Source organism: Lissotriton vulgaris, chromosome 1_1 (assembly GCF_964263255.1).
Source record: "Lissotriton vulgaris chromosome 1_1, aLisVul1.2, whole genome shotgun sequence".
Lineage (NCBI taxonomy): Eukaryota > Metazoa > Chordata > Amphibia > Caudata > Salamandridae > Lissotriton > Lissotriton vulgaris.
Genome location: NC_141685.1, coordinates 1,370,438,605 through 1,370,446,104, shown reverse-complemented (window position 1 = coordinate 1,370,446,104; position 7,500 = coordinate 1,370,438,605). Strand labels below are relative to the sequence as shown.

The following is a 7,500-nucleotide window of genomic DNA, read 5'->3' as shown; positions in this document are numbered from 1 at the left end:
AGTAGCAGGCTTGAGACAGGTTTGAAATGCTATTTCTTTGGGCGGCACAATCAGTCCCTGGGTATATGGTATACCACTTTACAAGGGGCTTTCAAGTAAATTAAATCTGTCATTCAGGTATACTCCAATTATACACATGATTAGGGAAGAAGCACGTGCACTTCAGCACTGATTAGTAGCGATAAAGTGATCAGAGTCCTAAGGCCAACAAAAAGATACAGCAAAATGCGGAGGTGAAAAGCAATAAGGTGGGGTTGGGACCACCTTAAGAATGCAAGGTCTAACAAAAATGAACTAAGGATAACATGAGTAAAACATCAGGTTTCTCTACAGCATTTGGTGAGACAAGTGGGCCTTCTTTTATCTTCCATAAATGCAATCCTTCCCGGACCCCTTTATTATATAGCTCTTCAAGGAAAAAATATAAAGCACTTACAAAGGAGCCTCAAATACTCAAAGATGGTAGACTTCTTTAATATGGGACATGTACTAAAAGCAGCACGAAAACAGAGTGCAATAGGGTCCAAAAAACTTTAGTGACCCATGAGAGTATGCATGCAAGCCTATGGTATTCCAAACTAGAGATATACGCATGCAATTTTTGTTTTTAGGAGAGAATGTGCCTGCTGAAAAAAACCTTATTTTTAAAAAGTGCATTGCAGAATATCAGGAATTTGCTGTGGGACACCTTGAAAACTTGCATACAGATTATGTGCACACACCTTGCAGTCAGTTGTTGTGGCCGAGTGGTTAAGGCGATGGACTAGAAATCCATTGGGGTCTCCCCTCGCAGGTTCGAATCTTGCCGACAACGAGAATCTTTTTAACATCGGCTACAATTTCAGAAGTTAACCTTTAGTATTTCTTCCATGTCAGTTTTATAAATAGGTGGCTTATTTTGGTGTCACTATTGCCATATCACATATTTATTATCGCTCCCCCTTTCATATCTTTGCTATAACTCTCGTCCTTCATTAGCGCTGGTGCAAACGCTTCAAATTATTATACCCTGGCTCTCTCGGTCATACCTGTGCATGCACTTGAAACTTACTTTACCAATAAAAGAAGCAAATAGAGAAATAAAATAAAAGTGCTAGCTGGATTAGGCAAACACACTTCATAAAACTGCATTTTCTTTTCTATTCTCCCCCGTGTTACAAGCTTAACTGCTCCCTGTGTAATTTCTCTTAACCTGCTGTTCCTGGAAGAGAATTTCATCTACAAGCTCTTTCTGTGTTTTTTCCTAGTCTTTTCTTTCCCTTTTCTTAGATTTGTAACTGTTCCTTTACGTGCTCTATTTAGGCGCCATTAATCTCATTTGAGCTCCTTGTACCTGCTGCTGTTTTCTCCACACCTCATACTGTCTTTTCCCTCTTTCTCTCTTTCTCTGCGGTTGGTGGCTACTTTCCAAAGCGTCTGATGCCCCAATGTTCCTTCGTCTTGTTGTCAGACGTGAATTTGAAAAGCAACAAAATTAACAAGCCTTTACCACTCACACATGGCAGAAGTTTATACTTTAATTCAATGAGCTAAGAAAAGTGTGTTGTGGGGCCCCTACGAGCCATGGTGCTTGCTTCATCATAATTAGGCATGCAGTCATTAGCCACAGCTCTGATTATGGGTCACTGAGGTCAGTTTCAATAATTCCTCAAAAACCTAACCATGCAGTTCCCCCTAACTGTGTAGTTATCTTGCTTTACTGCTGTTTGTGTGATTAGCTGGGAGGAGCTCACGGCAGCATCCTCCCAATAAAAGTGTAGATGGACCGTTCCTTAACTCTTTCTTGCTTCACATACAGATGGCTTGAGGAGGTACAGGGGAGATGCAGGTCTAATAAACAGAATAGAATATCTGCGCCAGGTGTGTTTCTCTGCATTGGTGTCCCATCACAGGCCCACCAGTGTATGTGTGATCTTTGACTCCTGCCAGTTCACAAGCAGGCGGCCAGGAAACGGTTTCAGCCTATCAACCACTGAGGAGATAAAGCCTTTGTATAAGGAATGAGGAAGCAATAAACACATTCAGCCTATCACAGGAGTAGCCCTGAGTGTTCCGAATTATAATTTCTTCATGTCACTGTACGTTATTGAGCCCAAGTAGCTTGCCGTGATCGTATAGTGGTTAGTACTCTGCGTTGTGGCCGCAGCAACCTCGGTTCGAATCCGAGTCACGGCATTGTGGTTGGCAATGTCACGGCAGTTGGGTTTTTCTTTTACAGAATTCCCAAATGTACCAGTTGTTTTTGTAAAATGTCTATTAAAAACAGATCCTTTTCAATATTTAAACGATCTAACAACAATTTATTTAAACACACATGATTATAAGATGTAGGTATACTGTACTTACTGACATAAATTATCGTTCTTGAACATATTTGCGGTAAGGGGAGCGGAGCTCTCCCCCAGGCCAATCAGAATGCAGATGAATGCAGTTGCAGTTGAGTGACCTGTGTTGTGGCTGTCTACAGGGAATGCACATATGTAGCTGTCTCGCAGCCCAATCCAGACGTCAATCGAAGACAGGTTTCAATGCAAATAGAGCAGTAAGTGCAGAGAAATGCTCACTCTCTAAAAATGGCATTTATACAATAGTAAGATTAAATCCAACCTCACCAGTAGATAGGATTTATCAATAAATAAATAAAGCTTCTCCTCTCTGATATGGAATTACCCCCCAAAAAGTATAAGGGAATACCCAATGCTAACCTATGAGAGGGGCAGACCTCACAGTAGTGAAAAATGTAATAGACTGTTTGATACTACTAGGACATACAAACTACCACAGTACATGTCTTACCTTTTACTTACATAGCATGATGCCCCTAGGACTACCTAGGGCCTACCTTAGGGGTTACTGATATGTAATAAAATTGGAGTTTAAGGCTTGGCAAGTAGTTTTAAATGCCAAGTCGAAGTGGCAGTACACTGCAGCACAGGCACTACAGTAGCAGGCTTGAGACAGGTTTGAAATGCTATTTCTTTGGGCGGCACAATCAGTCCCTGGGTATATGGTATACCACTTTACAAGGGGCTTTCAAGTAAATTAAATCTGTCATTCAGGTATACTCCAATTATACACATGATTAGGGAAGAAGCACGTGCACTTCAGCACTGATTAGTAGCGATAAAGTGATCAGAGTCCTAAGGCCAACAAAAAGATACAGCAAAATGCGGAGGTGAAAAGCAATAAGGTGGGGTTGGGACCACCTTAAGAATGCAAGGTCTAACAAAAATGAACTAAGGATAACATGAGTAAAACATCAGGTTTCTCTACAGCATTTGGTGAGACAAGTTGGCCTTCTTTTATCTTCCATAAATGCAATCCTTCCCGGACCCCTTTATTATATAGCTCTTCAAGGAAAAAATATAAAGCACTTACAAAGGAGCCTCAAATACTCAAAGATGGTAGACTTCTTTAATATGGGACATGTACTAAAAGCAGCACGAAAACAGAGTGCAATAGGGTCCAAAAAACTTTAGTGACCCATGAGAGTATGCATGCAAGCCTATGGTATTCCAAACTAGAGATATACGCATGCAATTTTTGTTTTTAGGAGAGAATGTGCCTGCTGAAAAAAACCTTATTTTTAAAAAGTGCATTGCAGAATATCAGGAATTTGCTGTGGGACACCTTGAAAACTTGCATACAGATTATGTGCACACACCTTGCAGTCAGTTGTTGTGGCCGAGTGGTTAAGGCGATGGACTAGAAATCCATTGGGGTCTCCCCTCGCAGGTTCGAATCTTGCCGACAACGAGAATCTTTTTAACATCGGCTACAATTTCAGAAGTTAACCTTTAGTATTTCTTCCATGTCAGTTTTATAAATAGGTGGCTTATTTTGGTGTCACTATTGCCATATCACATATTTATTATCGCTCCCCCTTTCATATCTTTGCTATAACTCTCGTCCTTCATTAGCGCTGGTGCAAACGCTTCAAATTATTATACCCTGGCTCTCTCGGTCATACCTGTGCATGCACTTGAAACTTACTTTACCAATAAAAGAAGCAAATAGAGAAATAAAATAAAAGTGCTAGCTGGATTAGGCAAACACACTTCATAAAACTGCATTTTCTTTTCTATTCTCCCCCGTGTTACAAGCTTAACTGCTCCCTGTGTAATTTCTCTTAACCTGCTGTTCCTGGAAGAGAATTTCATCTACAAGCTCTTTCTGTGTTTTTTCCTAGTCTTTTCTTTCCCTTTTCTTAGATTTGTAACTGTTCCTTTACGTGCTCTATTTAGGCGCCATTAATCTCATTTGAGCTCCTTGTACCTGCTGCTGTTTTCTCCACACCTCATACTGTCTTTTCCCTCTTTCTCTCTTTCTCTGCGGTTGGTGGCTACTTTCCAAAGCGTCTGATGCCCCAATGTTCCTTCGTCTTGTTGTCAGACGTGAATTTGAAAAGCAACAAAATTAACAAGCCTTTACCACTCACACATGGCAGAAGTTTATACTTTAATTCAATGAGCTAAGAAAAGTGTGTTGTGGGGCCCCTACGAGCCATGGTGCTTGCTTCATCATAATTAGGCATGCAGTCATTAGCCACAGCTCTGATTATGGGTCACTGAGGTCAGTTTCAATAATTCCTCAAAAACCTAACCATGCAGTTCCCCCTAACTGTGTAGTTATCTTGCTTTACTGCTGTTTGTGTGATTAGCTGGGAGGAGCTCACGGCAGCATCCTCCCAATAAAAGTGTAGATGGACCGTTCCTTAACTCTTTCTTGCTTCACATACAGATGGCTTGAGGAGGTACAGGGGAGATGCAGGTCTAATAAACAGAATAGAATATCTGCGCCAGGTGTGTTTCTCTGCATTGGTGTCCCATCACAGGCCCACCAGTGTATGTGTGATCTTTGACTCCTGCCAGTTCACAAGCAGGCGGCCAGGAAACGGTTTCAGCCTATCAACCACTGATGAGATAAAGCCTTTGTATAAGGAATGAGGAAGCAATGAACACATTCAGCCTATCACAGGAGTAGCCCTGAGTGTTCCGAATTATAATTTCTTCATGTCACTGTACGTTATTGAGCCCAAGTAGCTCGCCGTGATCGTATAGTGGTTAGTACTCTGCGTTGTGGCCGCAGCAACCTCGGTTCGAATCCGAGTCACGGCATTGTGGTTGGCAATGTCACGGCAGTTGGGTTTTTCCTTTACAGAATTCCCAAATGTACCAGTTGTTTTTGTAAAATGTCTATTAAAAACAGATCCTTTTCAATATTTAAACGATCTAACAACAAATTATTTAAACACACATGATTATAAGATGTAGGTATACTGTCCTTACTGACATAAATTATCGTTCTTGAACATATTTGCGGTAAGGGGAGCGGAGCTCTCCCCCAGGCCAATCAGAATGCAGATGAATGCAGTTGCAGTTGAGTGACCTGTGTTGTGGCTGTCTACAGGGAATGCACATATGTAGCTGTCTCGCAGCCCAATCCAGACGTCAATCGAAGACAGGTTTCAATGCAAATAGAGCAGTAAGTGCAGAGAAATGCTCACTCTCTAAAAATGGCATTTATACAATAGTAAGATTAAATCCAACCTCACCAGTAGATAGGATTTATCAATAAATAAATAAAGCTTCTCCTCTCTGATATGGAATTACCCCCCAAAAAGTATAAGGGAATACCCAATGCTAACCTATGAGAGGGGCAGACCTCACAGTAGTGAAAAATGTAATAGACTGTTTGATACTACTAGGACATACAAACTACCACAGTACATGTCTTACCTTTTACTTACATAGCATGATGCCCCTAGGACTACCTGGGGCCTACCTTAGGGGTTACTGATATGTAATAAAATTGGAGTTTAAGGCTTGGCAAGTAGTTTTAAATGCCAAGTCGAAGTGGCAGTACACTGCAGCACAGGCACTGCAGTAGCAGGCTTGAGACAGGTTTGAAATGCTATTTCTTTGGGCGGCACAATCAGTCCCTGGGTATATGGTATACCACTTTACAAGGGGCTTTCAAGTAAATTAAATCTGTCAGTCAGGTATACTCCAATTATACACATGATTAGGGAAGAAGCACGTGCACTTCAGCACTGATTAGTAGCGATAAAGTGATCAGAGTCCTAAGGCCAACAAAAAGATACAGCAAAATGCGGAGGTGAAAAGCAATAAGGTGGGGTTGGGACCACCTTAAGAATGCAAGGTCTAACAAAAACGAACTAAGGATAACATGAGTAAAACATCAGGTTTCTCTACAGCATTTGGTGAGACAAGTGGGCCTTCTTTTATCTTCCATAAATGCAATCCTTCCCGGACCCCTTTATTATATAGCTCTTCAAGGAAAAAATATAAAGCACTTACAAAGGAGCCTCAAATACTCAAAGATGGTAGACTTCTTTAATATGGGATATATACTAAAAGCAGCACGAAAACAGAGTGCAATAGGGTCCAAAAAACTTGAGTGACCCATGAGAGTATGCATGCAAGCCTATGGTATTCCAAACTAGAGATATACGCATGCAATTTTTGCTTTTTTAGAGAGAATGTGCCTGCTGAAAAAAACCTTATTTTTAAAAAGTGCATTGCAGAATATCAGGAATTTGCTGTGGGACACCTTGAAAACTTGCATACAGATTATGTGCACACACCTTGCAGTCAGTTGTTGTGACCGAGTGGTTAAGGCGATGGACTAGAAATCCATTGGGGTCTCCACGCGCAGGTTTGAATCCTGCCGACAACGAGAATCTTTTTAACATCGGCTACAATTTCAGAAGTTAACCTTTAGTATTTCTTCCATGTCAGTTTTATAAATAGGTGGCTTATTTTGGTGTCACTATTGCCATATCACATATTTATTATCGCTCCCCCTTTCATATCTTTGCTATAACTCTCGTCCTTCATTAGCGCTGGTGCAAACGCTTCAAATTATTATACCCTGGCTCTCTCGGTCATACCTGTGCATGCACTTGAAACTTACTTTACCAATAAAAGAAGCAAATAGAGAAATAAAATAAAAGTGCTAGCTGGATTAGGCAAACACACTTCATAAAACTGCAGTTTCTTTTCTATTCTCCCCCGTGTTACAAGCTTAACTGCTCCCTGTGTAATTTCTCTTAACCTGCTGTTCCTGGAAGAGAATTTCATCTACAAGCTCTTTCTGTGTTTTTTCCTAGTCTTTTCTTTCCCTTTTCTTAGATTTGTAACTGTTCCTTTACGTGCTCTATTTAGGCGCCATTAATCTCATTTGAGCTCCTTGTACCTGCTGCTGTTTTCTCCACACCTCATACTGTCTTTTCCCTCTTTCTCTCTTTCTCTGCGGTTGGTGGCTACTTTCCAAAGCGTCTGATGCCCCAATGTTCCTCCGTCTTGTTGTCAGACGTGAATTTGAAAAGCAACAAAATTAACAAGCCTTTACCACTCACACATGGCAGAAGTTTATACTTTAATTCAATGAGCTAAGAAAAGTGTGTTGTGGGGCCCCTACGAGCCATGGTGCTTGCTTCATCATAATTAGGCATGCAGTCATTAGCCACAGCTCTGA

The 7,500-nt window shown here is 41.1% G+C and overlaps 2 non-coding genes across 2 annotated transcripts; both read left to right on the top strand.

Moving 5' to 3' along the window:
* Positions 1–2,103: 2,103 nt before the first annotated feature.
* Positions 2,104–2,175, top strand: TRNAH-GUG (transfer RNA histidin (anticodon GUG)). Its single transcript has one exon. It is a non-coding gene; the product is annotated as a tRNA-His (tRNA).
* A 2,870-nt stretch (positions 2,176–5,045) lies between these two features.
* TRNAH-GUG (transfer RNA histidin (anticodon GUG)) lies at positions 5,046–5,117 on the top strand. The gene has a single exon. It is a non-coding gene; the product is annotated as a tRNA-His (tRNA).
* The last annotated feature ends 2,383 nt before the right edge of the window (positions 5,118–7,500 follow it).